Source organism: Podarcis bocagei (assembly GCF_964188305.1).
Source record: "Podarcis bocagei genome assembly, chromosome: 6".
Taxonomy (NCBI): Eukaryota; Metazoa; Chordata; class Lepidosauria; order Squamata; family Lacertidae; genus Podarcis; species Podarcis bocagei.
This window is the reverse complement of record NC_138130.1, coordinates 61,495,210-61,510,101: the sequence shown is the minus strand read 5'-3', so window position 1 is coordinate 61,510,101 and position 14,892 is coordinate 61,495,210. Positions and strand designations below refer to the sequence as shown.

At 38.2% G+C, this 14,892-nt stretch overlaps 1 protein-coding gene and 1 long non-coding RNA gene across 22 annotated transcripts in view; one reads left to right on the top strand and one right to left on the bottom strand.

Moving 5' to 3' along the window:
- The window catches only part of ROBO2 (roundabout guidance receptor 2), an 839,550-nt gene that overhangs the window by 326,103 nt on the left and 498,555 nt on the right, over positions 1-14,892 (bottom strand). The gene's annotated exons all lie outside the window — the stretch shown is intronic.
- Positions 8,244-14,892, top strand: part of LOC308589212 — a 58,116-nt gene continuing 51,467 nt past the window's right edge. The window contains exon 1 of the long non-coding RNA XR_014009158.1: positions 8,244-8,359. This is a non-coding gene — a long non-coding RNA (uncharacterized lncRNA). The remainder of the gene's footprint in view (positions 8,360-14,892) is intronic.

Sequence of the window (14,892 nt, the reverse complement as noted above, 5' to 3'; positions counted from 1 at the left end):
TTGCTGGGAAGGACAAGCCCCTCTTGAGCTGTGAATGCTGTGAATTCTCTCCCCATCTAAATTCAGATGTAAATATGTGTAAATAAACTATACTTCTTAAAGACACTGTGCCTCATTTTCCCCAAAGAAAACACAAACCTTGGCTAAGTGCCAAGATCCCTGGAATCTTCCGCCACTCAGCAGAGACTGGGGTGGCTTGTAACAGTATTCATTTTCCCAGATTTCATCTGTTCCTGAGGCATAAAGACTTCACAGCAACTTGACAAGTATGTGGAAATTGCTAGGGAAGGGCAGAAACTGCCATTTATCTTTCTCTTTTGTATTTTTTTTCTGGTGTGTCTCAGATGATAAAAAGGTTCAAAAGGTTCAAAAGACATTCCTCCATCCAGAATTTTGTCGTGCATGTGTGTTTGTGTGTGTACAGGGAGGGAGAAGCTCACAAAATATTGCTTTATACACACGCTGCTAATCTCAATACGAATTATGGTATTTCATCTGACAGAAAAATAGGATTCTTTCCTGGAAAATGAACCAGGAGATAAAAGCTAAAATGAGGCTACTGGGTCAGGTTTTGTGTACTTTGCTCTCAGAGCTATTATCCTTGTTTTAAGAAATGTCTGGTTGAGCAGACCAGAAATCACAGCTCTTTGCTGTAAGTGAAGCACTCAGTTGTACAAATTACAGCATTTTTCACTTTACTTCACTCTTTTTCTTTTTTTTATTAAAGCAGTACCAACTACCAAAACAGATTTCAACCACCACTTAATAGTCAGGTGGTCTTTTATCTGTTTGCAAAGCAGATTTGCAAATGCAAATCAATGCAAAGCTTACTAAAGAAGATTTTATAGCATATGCTCAAATTTTAAAAACAATTTAACAAGTAACATGAATGAGACAGAAGAAGAAAGCAACAAAGCCATTGTTTTTCCGCAAAACTGAACTGCAGATTTTTACAGTCACAACACTAATATGTTGCACTGTAATTTGTTTTTACCACCATCCTACTGATTTACCAGTTGGCACACTCAGGAATTGCAAAGCATATGCAAAGGTTTGGATGCGTCAAGTATACTGCAATAAAATATATGGTCTAAGCCTCTGGCCTCTGTTGATAAGCATCTCACATAAGCGAAATGCTGTGTGATTGCTTCAACATCTGGTTTACAGTCAAGCTGAAGCAGTCATAATAAAAATAGCATCATCAGCCTAGGGACCATTTGTGAATTTAAGAGCAGTGTATGCTTTCAGATACCTTTTCTCCAGTATTACCAAAAAGAACATGCCACATGAACAATTAAGTGTTCTCACATTTAGGAGCTTGATATTTAATTTACTTGTTTTTGTTTCCTCTCTCTCTCTCTTTTCCTTAACAGCACAGTGTTAAGGAAGTACAGCTATTTTAATATATTTTTGGCTGTTTTCATCTAATCAAATGCTCTTCTTAAAGGTTGACTTTGCAAAACAGTCTCTCTCAATACAAGGTGCATATATCCTTTTTCACATCAAACCAAGTAAGTGATGCAATACCATGAACGTTGCCTCACCTTTGCTACAAGGGCACAGAGAGGAGGAAGGTGTCAGAATTCTTGTCACAATCCTGTCAGGTCCTTTTGCATAAAGAAGGGAACTACATTCAAAACTACAGCCCTCGGGAAAGTCAGAAGTGTGTTTACAAATATCATTGCTTTACCTACAGGTTATTAATCCTATCGTTGGGAAAAAGATCAGGTTGTTTGTCTGAAGATTAGACCTCTTCAGCTGGCTTCTGAGATTTCACAGTTCGGTACAAGAGGGCATAATACAGATCCATATCTAATCCCTTTCTGCACTAGTCACAGCTAGAAACAAATGAGATTCATGATGTCTGGATATTTTATTACTGGGTCTATTTGCGTACAACATGTCAAAGAAACGAAGTACCTTAAACATAGAACCTAGGCCTACCACTATCACTAAGCATATTTCAGTTAAAAGAGGTGTGAAGCTTTTGGCTTTTGTTTCTCCAGCATGGAAGAACTATTTAGTTCTGATGAAGTGTCTTTTTAAAACCTTTAAGAAAACACATTTACTTTCAAAAACATCTAAAACAGCAAATGCAACAGTAGCTATTTTCAAGGATAGGTTTCTCCATTTACTTTGGTGGAATAGAATAAATTCTTTGACAGAACTGTGCTTGGTTTTCCTATTTATTTATTTATTAAATGCATTTATTAAATGCAACCCTTCATCTGAAAATATCAGGGCAGTTCAGAGCATAAAAATGCAAGATTAAAAATACACTATATATAATAAAAACATGACCAAAGACAAAACAAAACAATAACCCCACCCTCGAAAACATTTAAAAGGACATTGGAGTTAATCAGCCAAAGGCTTGCTTGAAGAGGAATGTTTTCACCTGGTGTCTAAAGGTGTATAATGAAGGTGCCAGGCAAGCCGCCCTGGGGAGAACATTCCACAAATGGGGAGCCACTGCAGAAAAGGCCCGTTCTCGTGCTGCCAACCTCTTAACCTCTCTTGGAGGGGGCATAGAAAAGGGCCTCAGAGGACAATGCAGAGCCAGGTTGATTCGTATGGGGAGAGGTGATCCCAAACGTATTGATATCCTGAGCTGTGTAAGTCAACACCAGCACTTTTGAATTGGGCCCAGAAACTAATCAGCAGCCGGTACAGTTGTGCCAGAATTGGTTTTATATGCTCAACCCACCTTGTTATGGTGAGCAAGCTCGTCATTGCATTTTGCACCAGCTGACGTTTCCGAACCATCTTCAGAGGCAGCCCCACACATTGCCTGAATTACTTCTTCTAAAGAGCATAAAATAACTATATAAATAAAGCTTTAACTGCCCAGTTAATGTATTCAGTTTCAGTCAACAAAAGCTTTATTTAAAAATAACATGATTTGCTAATTTGAAATACTTAACTTAAGCTGATGTAAGCTGTGAAGGGAAATAATATACACTTTACAATTAATGTTGTTTTCTCTGGAGATCCCGATAAGGTGTCCAGTAATAAGAATGTCTCTAGAGTAATTATTCATTGAACTGATCCTAATCAACAGATTCCTAATTACCTATATTATTTTGAGTAAGCAGGAGGTTGAAAAACATAAACTATTAAACACCATCATAGACCAATCAGTCAGTCGAGGTTTCAGGAAAAAAATGGTAAATTCTGTGACTGTGACAATATATTCTACTCAGAATATAAGTTTATACAAGTTCTTGGGAACCACTTTATTTTGTAGGACAGCAGAGCATTAGTTATAGGTAGGTTGTTATCTACGTCCATCTTTTTATCAGACAGTTTGATAACTCTTTCCTTCCGGTTAAGCCATTCCCTATGAGGAGCTCCCCTAAAGGAAATCATAATGAACAATGATTGTGTTGTGAGTTGTTGGGACTTTATTTCAGCACACGGCCTAGAGGCATATCACATTTGGCTTTGATCTTTTCTGATCTCACAGACTGAGCAGAATCATACCTCATCAGTACACAGACAGGAGATCTCACAGGAAAATAGAGGTGCAGAGAGAGGTGATTGCTAACAGCCAGACTTTAACAAGGCATTGGCCAGTAATCTCAGTACTGTAGCATGAAGAGAGTGAAGAGTAGTTGAATCCACCGAGTTAATAGCAAACTAATATTTTCCTCTTAATTAATATCTTATGACATTTTCCCTCACATCAAATCTGTTAATCCCGGTGCCTAGACCATACAATAGTGGTTCTAATTACTTTTCCCTACCTATATTGTTTTCAAGTTATTCTAAGGCAGTGTTCTGAAAGAACTGTGTATCTTCAAGTTATTCTCTATCTAAGCAAAACAGGCAGACATTGATCCTAAACATATGCAGTTCATGAGTGTGTGGGGCTCTTGATCACTGAGTTTCTTCCATTGTTGAATCTAACACCCTAAATCTTATAGTACTTTGGGACACTATGTAATAGGGTACAAGAAGAGAGCCATGTTCTTCCTATTCCCCACTTTCTCCATATTGCCCAAAACAAAACATACCCACATTGAAGGTAATTTCAATTGAATTTGCTCTCAAATAATGGGCTGTACACCTATTACAATACAAGTGTTTAATCTGCACTGGACCTAAGTATACTAGTTTCAGATTCAGGTTGTGCCCTTTTAATTCATTATCCAGAAGCCCATTCTTACACATACAGCAGACAGAACTCTGGAAAAACACAATATTCTTTTTGCTCACATGTGTAATACTCACCAAATCCTAATCATGATTTCTTCAGATCACAACCTACACTTAAATTCCATTGATTTCTGGGAGAATAAAGCACATGGGCACGTGCTTCTAAGAATTTGTAGCTAACCTCATATTAGGCATTGTTTGTTGATATAGCTCACAAGGGCACATACATTATTACTTACAATACAGCCCTAGTAATTTAGTACTGTCTTAATAATTCCATTAGTATTTAAATTATATACTGTTATATTACTAATCGACAAGTGGAAAAAAAGATAAAGTTAACTTCAAAATAAAAGCAACAATATAGTACAAAACTTCAAAATGTGAATATTATAGCCTGTAATGTAACTGCAAAATGTGAATATTATAGCCTGACAGAAAAATAGTACCAATTACTGGTCACAAGCACTGTAGGCAACAGGGAGCTCTGGGACTAATCATTCTGTTCCAGAAGATAAGTAGGACTATTGCCAAGTAAAAGCCTTATCTCATTTATAGGCAGGTGGTGGTCTTTTCCAACCTCAAAGAACTGTAACATATTTAGGATATAATATAATGGTGGTATGGGAGGAGGGTCAATTTGATTCAATTGAATTTAAACTGATTTCTGCAATATTTATCATTATTATAATTACAATTATTGCATTTATACCCCCCTTTCCTCCAAGGAACTCAAGATGGCACACATGGTTCTTCCCTTCTCCATTTCATCCTGAAAACAACCCTGTGAGGTAGTCTCTTTTGCAGAGAGTTTTATTTGTACTGACTGGTGGTCTACTTTATAGCTAAGGACATAGGTGTGACCACAGAGGTTTGATCTTTACTTTATCTATGGTTTTAACATGGTCAATAATAGTGTGTTACTGACCTAGCAGCAACCTTTTAGCTATTTCTAGAAAACGGAAATGCGAACAAAAAGTACCATCAAAGAAAACATCCTGATAATAAGGCTTTAATACTCTGGGTCAGCAATATGCTAATTTCTCAGTTACATACAAATTAACTTCTACAGCTGACATAAAAAGTATTGAACATTAATAATTTACCAAGTAAGATGTTTTGGTTTTGTCACTGTATTCCCAGAACTGCTAAGGGAAAGAAAATGTGACTACATTTCTCTCCTTTTACTGAAGGAATATTGTCTCCATAAGTATGTTTGACTTCTTCTGAACCTTTAATAATGCAACTTCTAATTAATGCTGATCGATGAAAAAGGGGGGGGGGGGTTAAGACTTGCTCACTGGAAAGAGCAATAAGGTTAATAGGAAATTTGGTCACTGTCTCAAATTGCAAGAATGGACCAGAGACAGGCAGCTTTACTTTATCCTTCCTACTACTAATACGACTCCACATCTAATTATTTTCCATACTAAAATATTATAAAATGATTTTTTTTTAATTGGAGGATAGAATTTAGTTTTATGAGCTTATAGTCTGGGAAGTTGTGAAAAACTGTAGTGCCATGCAGCATTATGGTACCTCCTTAAAGTAGCATGGGAAAAGGGAGAAGTTAAACAACAATCATGCTTAATCCCTTGATTCGGCATCATAAAGCAGTTTGAAACCAGGGTTTCCAACTTTTACACTGTACTAGGGACTCTAGCAGGCATTAGACCACTAGCATGTGATAATGTGCCAGGAAGAGCTTCACCTTTAATTCCTGCATATAAAGCTGCTGTTAAAAGGCAGGCCATTTCCCCTCCCCTGGGCAGTGGACTATTCAAATACAATCTAATAAGTGAAATGAAAGATACATAATTTATTACAATTACATATTAAAATGAAAAGTTATTGCACGTGCCAAATGCCTATCAGCCAAACCAGTAGCTTTTCTCTCTTTGAGGACACTAAGACAACCTGCCAGCTCTGCTACCATCCTTTTTCTCTCTCCATCTTCTTCTCCTTTCCTACCCTGTTCACTCTGTTTTTTCCTTCTCCTTTTCCCCCACAAAGGCAGCAAGGGAAAGGGATCCTTTTAGCATATAAATCACTCAGGCTTAAAGACATGTCTGTGATAAAATCATCTTCATTTTGCCAGAATTTCTCTGCACCCTCTGAAGCAGATACTACTGTAATGGGATGCGGGTGGCACTGCGGTCTAAGCCACCGAGCCTCTTGGGCTTGCCCATCGTAAGGGATGAGCAACTGGGTGAGCGCCCATTGCTTTGTTCCAGCTCCTACCAACCTAGCAGTTTGAAAGCATACCAGCGCGAGTAGATAAATAGGTACTGCTGCAGCGAGAAGGTAAATGGTGTTTCCGTGCACTCTGACTTCTGTCACAGTGTTCCATTGCTCCAGGAGCGGTTTAGTCATGCTGGCCACATGCATTGGAAAGCTGTCTGCAGACAAACGGCAGCTTCCTCAGCCTGAAAGAGTAGATGAGTGCCGCACCCCATAGTTGAATTCAACTGGACTTAACCATTCAGGGGTCCTTTACCTTACCTTTACTACTGGAACAGGCTCTTTCAGCACTTCTCTAAGCAGCACACTCAACTGAATGGGTGTGTTTTTGGGGGCGGGGAATTAATTTGCAACAACCACTATGCCAGGTGCTGATGCTATGCCTGTTTCCTGCAGTGCAGTACTGCCATCCCCATCATCTGACACTTTCTCTGTGAGTCACCAGGGCAGAGTAGGAGTGGGGAAACCCGGGCTTTGAACCCAAACCCTGTAATCTTCAAGTATCAATGCTACTCCGTGTTTTTCACTCCTCAACTGTTATGTTCATAAGCAAAAAGTGATATAAACTCACACACCCCCCCTGAAAAAAAGCTCAAATTTCAGGGAAGATGTCTGGAATATCCTGTGGAATGTGGGCTCCCATGACACCAGTGCATTGCTATTTATCTAACTCTGGTTTTGACCTTTCAGGTGGCTGTAACCAAGTGCCTCTTTCCAAATGAGATGTCTAAAAATTGTTCTTCACTGAAATGTTCACAGCCGCTTTCCCAGCACTGACCTAGCAGAAATGTTACGGTTTGGTTCTATTTCCTTGCATCATGATGCACTGTGCATAACTCTTAGTCACAGAGAGTTTGCAAGTAAATGTAAGATTAAGCATAAGCTTCAGCTCTCATCAACTCTAAGCACAAGGCAAAAAATATTTGTGGCTCCTTTCCAAGCAGCAAATTAGACAGTAATCAGCAGGGTTATACCAAACAAGGCCTGATGCTTTTATCGACTGTATCACTATTTTATGCACAACCTAGTGTTCAGTCAATAGTTGTCATTGGAGGGCAGCCACTTACTCACTGCTCCTGTCAGTATTTCTTATCTAATTACAGATGAGCTCCAGGTGAAGAAACTTCATCTCATTAACACAGTCTATCTCAACTGCAACTTTCACACAGATAAGCCTATCCATATTATGCTTTTGCAGCTGCCAAGGATTGTTGCTCCAGAGAATCTTGTTCTTTCCCTCTGCTCTACCACCTAATGCTTTAGTGCAGTGTGGATATAAGTTGTATAGCAACACAAAGTAAATCATAGATTTAATTAAGAAGCATATTTATGCAAACTTATTAGGAAAACCAATAGCTTGTTACGTTAATATATTAAAATGTGCAAAGCTACTTCACCACAACAAAACATTCAGGTAGCTTCTAACCACTGCTGCTTAAAGCCGTATCTGTGATAAAACTAATAAATTTGGAAAGATTCAGAGAAGTAAGGCAAGTAAATAAATAAATAAATAGACATTCTATTTTTAAAAAGTATATTTAGAATGTACTGGAATATTAAAGTAAAAGATTATGGATGTCCTTTTTCAGGATTATGTGTAATTTTATAATGTTATGCATATCACTGTTTATATACAGAGGCAGTTTCTGGTTCTGTGTTTCTGGTCTCTTATTTTCTGGTCTTATTTTCAAAGTTTTCAAAGTTTCTGAAATTCTTTAAATCTTATACAGTGGTACCTCTGGTTACAAAGGCTTCTGGTTACGAATGCTTCTGGTTATGAGTTCTGCTAACCCGGAAGTAGCTGCTCCTGGTTGTGAACTTTGCCCCAGGATGCAAATGGAAATTGCACATTGGAGGCGTGCACGCAGCAGGAGGCCCCATTAGTAAAAGCGCGCCTCGGGATAAGAACGGTTTCAGCTTAAGAACGGACCTCCAAAACGAATTAAGTTCGTAACCAGAGGTACCACTGTACTCGATAAGTAGCTATCATTGCCTGCCTATCTTTTAATATGCCCAGGAAATCTTTATAGGGCCTTCTCTTCTCCTCTTGCCACTACTGATAACTAAGCCTCATCCCAGGCCTAGCAACCTGTCATGGCTATTATACTACCAATAATATAAATTTCTCTTCCTTTCAGTCTATACTAGGATCATTTCTAACACATAACTTCCATCACTGTTAAGATTTCTTGGTAGAGGACAGCAAATGATATGTAGCAGATCCAGATTGCCAAAGAAAGGAGGAGCTGCAATTTGAAGTAGCTACTTTGAAATATGAGATGACGAGCACACAAACATATTTTGGATAGGGAAGAATTATACATCACATGCATGTTTCTTTCTTATTGACACTCTGGAGGGATCAATTAATTTTGGTACTTCAAGGAAAAGTTTTAATCATGAAATACTACTTCATTCAGAGCTCTCCTCCAAGAGAAGAAAGACATAATAATGTAGGGTGCATAATGTATAATTATAGAAATTAGTGGCTTGTCTTGCCCAGAAATGCAAGTAACTGATCACTTTTCTAAAAAAGCATTTCTAGACTTGGAAGTGGCCCAGACAAGACCATGCAACTGTCTTCAACTGTCCTGCCACAAAATTGCTCTTGTAATTTTGGATGTAACTTAGTTTTTCAAGAGGATTATTAGATTTAAAATACTGTCAGTGGCTATTTACAAAATGCAGTCCATCCATCCCTAAATACATGCACAACTTCAATACACTTTGGCCACCACTAATATGAAAACTGTGATAATTAAAAGCAAGATGATTTAACTACAAGGAGCTGACTTATATTTTATCAATTCATTAACCCATGCTGCACATCAGTTCTCCAAAGTTTCAAGTGTAGGTCTTTCTCAACTTACTTTTCAAGTATAGATGTTTTATACATTTAAACATTTCATCTGCCATGGACCTATGATTGTTTTATGTTGTGGCCTGTGCCACAGGTAAATTTCTGTGAGCTACAATCCAGTTCCACTGGACCAAGTTCAGTGCCTTTGTGTTATATACAGAAAGGAAGTGCATGGGTTTATGCAAACATGAGTTACAGCTACCTTCTCTCCTCATTCTTTCCCAATCTTACCACATAACTTCTTTGCCCACTGCCAGGCCACAAAATAGCTTTTACATGCTCCTTATCTGCTGCCTCTGGCAACACTCTCTTTGTCAAACAGTCACATTGATTCAACAGCTTCACTAGCTGATGTAACACTGACCTAGTATGGTAGTTCTTGCCCTTAATCCTACACACTTCTTTGTTGACATAGGAGATTAAACAGTTCATGAGTGGCAAAAGGAAGGAAGGAAGGAAGGAACTGTGAGGTAGTCAATGTGTCATCTATCTGTAAAAGAGCTGTATATAACAACCCATTCTATGTACAGAAATATTTTCAATTAAGTTACTGGGACATAGATGCTCTGTGATAGGAAAATCAATTATTTTATTCAACTTCTTTATTTGAATATTTTTCAATACATTAACCCACATTCAATTTATCTATTGTTGTTGGCATCTGTCTGTCTCAAGAGACAATGGAATGTGCCTCCAGGGGAGATGTAAAAATGATGTGTTAGCTGCACTGAAGTGACTACAGTGTGCAAGCCTTGGCAGGGTGTATGGAGCTCCTGAGCTGCCCAGACGATTAATATACCCCCTTCTTGGCAACACTGATATGGTCCAAAGGAAAGAGGGCAATACATGTGGCGCCAGCTTGGTTGCAGGAGTGGCTGGAAGGAGGTGTATAAGAGGCTATCCAACTACCTTAGAGATTCCACTCCAAATTTGTGTAGGGTTTACTCCTTAGCCTTTTCTTCTCCTGAAGATATCCCTCAGGGCAGCGGAGGCTTGGGAAGTTTTTTTAAGGTTTAATGTTTTATTGGGTTTTTTATATATGCTGGAAGCTGCCTAGAGTGGCTAGGGCAACTCAGTCAGTTGGGGTGTTGTTGTTGTTGTTGTTGTTGTTATGTTCACGGCCCCATCTGCCTCTCACTTCTTTACATAGTACATGCAGAAACTGCTTTTTTGACCATTGGATTCTCTATTGGTCTCATCCACTCATTCTGCCAGAGCCTGCCTTTGCATGCAGTGTAATTCCCTAACTCACCAAGGGTTTATGACCCATCAGCTACCCTCACCTGATTCAGCAGACCAGTCAAAGCCATTTCCTGGGGTGTGGCCACTGTCACATGCTGACAGCTTCTAGGAGTCACAGATGATAGCTGAGTGCAGGGTGGGGATCAAAGGTGGACAAACTATCCCAGAATGAGCACAATATGCCCCCATCTTAGGTACTGCCCTTCCCCTAACACCTCATACACCCCTCAATGACTCACTGCAGATGTAACCACGAGTTTTCACTTTCACTGACCAGATATTAAATTCATTGAAAATTCGTATAATTTACAGTGTAAAATATGCTATAAAATTGTGTCACCTCCCAATCTTTTTAATTCTATTTTTTTTAAAAAGCTTTTAGTATCAATAAGTCAATAAGAATATAAGATCAACTCTAGTAGGGCTTACATACATCCTATTTTAAGAGTCAACATTTATCATAAACTGGAACCATTTTTCCAAGAAATAATCTGTAAAAAATCCAGAAAAAAATCACTCATGCATAGATTACAGACAAGATTATAAGCAATTTCCACACTTTGTCAAACCAACCTTTAATAGGTGGTACCAGGAGGTATTTTCATTGTGAAGCAATTGAAATTCTTAATGGACGAACTGGGGGCCTTTTTCAAAGGTTAGTGTGATTGTGTCTTTCTTTTAGAGATAAAATCCAATTATGCACTTCTAAGGTAATAGAAGAAATAATGAAAACTAGATAAAAATTTTCAGCTGAACTTATATAGAAAAGTTAAACAATCTCTGAGGCTTATTACAATTTTTAAAACATTCCTGGAGTCTTAGTATAATTTAGAATTATTTAATAGGTTTGAGACAAAAAGCAAAATTACTACCGAAATTATTGTTATAGGAATAGTTGAACAAGGGAGGTACTTCTAGAATTACTGTACTGTTTAAGCTCTTCTGATATGTCTTTAATTTAGAAACTTGCATGAAGTTTCAGGAAAAAATGAAGTTTTCTTCCTCCTCCCTATCCAAAAACCCAGAACCAACCTAATGAGGACCAAATATGGTCAGTAGTCACAGAATACTGAATGCACATTGGGTGTTTGCATGAGAGAGAGAAAACAGGTGGGGGTGGGGTGTGATGAAGTATGTAGAAGAGGAATATCGAACATGAGCACTCAACTTTCTAAGGTTTTATTATAGGTTATACTTGTAAGACCTAAATTCAATACATACATTATCACAGAAGCTTATAAAAAAAATTCCATGTGGCTTTCTCAAACAATCATGGGAACATTTAAATATGGGAACAGAACAGGTAAATCAGTTATCCCAGCTCTTTATGACTCTCACACCACTCTCTGTATTGGTAGGGCAATTATTAGGCTGTGAGGAATCACAACAATGGCTACATCCATAGTTTCTGAATGAAGTGTTCACTGAAGTGGCTCACACACCATTTCCAGTAACGTGAATTTCCTTTGTTTCCGAATAAAGTTATTCAGATCCACCCGTAAGGAAAACCAATTAAGTAAGGATTATGATGAAATTAACTTGAAGATCAGCTTTACTTAAAAATATAGCTTTCTAGCAAACACTGCACAGAACACCAAATGTCCTAGCAACAATGCTACTGGGAAAAATGATCACTTTCTATCTGAAGAGTTCTGTGTAGATTAAACAGAACTATGTATGCCAAACTTGTCAACAACGTTAAGAGCAAATAAAAAGGCAGATACATTTGCTAGGATACAACTCTAGACCTTTGTAAGCTGTACTTCAGTATGCATTGGGAGGCAACTGTATGGGTGAGCAGAGCTGCACCACGTTGGAAAGCAGGTGTACTGAGGGCAGCAGGGAAAGCTGGTGCCTCCAATCAGACTAATGTCCAACTGTGTAGCTAAATAATAAATGTGCATGATGGGAGCCAATAACAGAGCTCTACAGTCACCAGTAACAAAGGTTTTGTCTCTGTTCTTAGCTCCTATTCTCTCAAGAAATGTTTTTCCCAGGGTATAAATAGCAAACTTGGGAAGCTAGTTTGGCTTAGCCATGTACTGAAGAAGTCCCATGACTATGGGAGATAGGTGAATGTGTCTTTTGATGCAATTTTCTTTTGCTGGAAGCAGATGTGTCGCAATTTGGACTGAGAATGCAGAAACTCTCCAACCCAACAGCTATCTTTTCAAACTAGAAAATTACATTCATGCACCTCCCAATTAAAGCAAAATTCCATCAGAATATTTTTTATCCATTAGTGTAGCATTATACCCAAATGAAAGTGTTACATGAATATTTCAAGAAAGATCCATGTTCAGGAAACTCGAGTGCCCTCACCATGAACCTTTACTGTAAAACCTGTTAGATTTTTCATCCCAATTAGATATTTTTCATGAGTATACAAGGGAGTCAGTTCTGAAAACAATGCCATGGCCTGTGCTCCAAAATTTTCCAGAAGCAATAATTTATTTGAGTTTGCTTTGGGTGACTGAGATTAAGCTTTGGTGTGTGTGTGTGTGTGTGTGTGTGTGTGTGTGTGACCCAATTCTGAGTTCCAGAATTGGGCAGGTTAAAAAGTTAAATAAATATTATGAAACCTAATAAATGACATACGTTGTTCAATATCTGCCTGTGAATGCCTTGAACTATCACACTAATTAGTCTGAAGAAAACCTGTAGCAATTTGTGGAAGAATAATTTCAGATTCAGTTAGACCTTGTTATTCCACTTAATTGCCTCAAGGCTTCATGGAACATTTGGCAAATTCAGAACTGAAAGAATAATAATGTTTGCTTTGATCAGTTTGAAACTGCAAATGCCAGTCTCCACCCCTTCTTCTATGCAACTGTAGAAAACAGATTAGAAAAAAAGAGTCTAGTTTATTTTTTCATAACTGATTAGTCATTCTTTACAATGACCCCGTATGAAGAATATTTATGGACTTAGTTGATTCAAACAGTTTTAAACCAGCATGGATCAAGATAGAGAATACATATGACTAAAAAGAGACAATATACATGATTTATAAAGATTTTTATTCTTCAGCATTGCTTTTCTATAAACCATTTCTGAAGTTTTTGGATTCTTCCAAATAGAAACCTTCAGAATGGAACAGAAAATCTACAGAACTCCATTGAAACAAACTCTCTGTCTCTCTTACTTACACTCACACCCTGATACAGCTTTATAAATTCAACTGCATTGAAATCACTAATTCTAAGCTACCATCATATATCTTCACTCTTAATAAATGTAAAACATTATTAATAGAGACATATTTTAAAAGCTGAAAATGTGCTTTAGACACAATGCAATTATATGTATGCTTCCGTGTGATCTTTGCTGTTCTCTCTTTTATCCACTGTGAAAAGCTCCTGTCGTGACAAACAGGCAGTGGTGGCTGGACTCCTGCACATATACACATGTACACACAATCCAATCTGAAATTGCATTTAATTGTTTTTTTCTTTTAATTGAATTTAAAAGAAGAATTGGCAAAAAAGACTGTAAGGTCCATTGGACTTCCAATATCACCATGAGAGTAAAAGGGCTTATATACCCTTCTTTCTTCTGAAGAGTATTCCCTTCCATTTTCCAAATAAAGAGCCATCCCTTCATATTTTCCAAACTTATGGCAGTGGAGACAGTTCCAGGAATCTGTGGCACGGATAGCGGTTTAGCTTCAGGCCCTGGAAGCTGGCAAAAGCATGGTCAGCAACATTGTACTCCAGACACTAACTACTAGGGATCCATGGGGTCCTTTCACACTTAGCTTCCTTTTCCACTTGCAGAAGAAACATACAGGGATACACAATTTGGTCCATCTTTTCTTCATCAGCTGCTTGGGTTATATATACAATTTTAAAAGGAGGGGAGAGAAATGGCGGAAAAAACAATTAAAAATGAAAATGACAAAATAGTAAATCAACTTTTGGGAAATTAAAGGGGAAGCAGAAAAAAAAGATTGTGTGCATGTCTGTGAAATTGATCCCTTTCAAATCGACCAAGACCCAGTAATAGTTTAGCTCCAATCTGAAATGGACTCTGAGCAGACTCCAGGTATCCAGGACCTGAACCCTTCCATTATTAGATTTTCTTCCATCATTATATGAAGTAAACTAAAGAGGATAGGACTTAGCTGCAGAAGCATCAGCGACTACCAGGCCCATGCAGAGGGTGGGGGCAACCAAGTACGCTTGCCTTGAGCCTCAGAGAGGTAAGCTGGCCAAGAGGACCCGCCAGTGCCTGGCTGCTTTTTTGTTTGAGTTTGTAACTTTATTCTAACAAGACTCCTGTCCTGGGTCTCTCATACAAGCTCTGCACAGGCCTGGTGGCTACTGTTGTACTAGTATTTGGATGGGTCCCAGCAGAGATGTACGCAAACAAGTTGCCACTTCTTGCAGGTA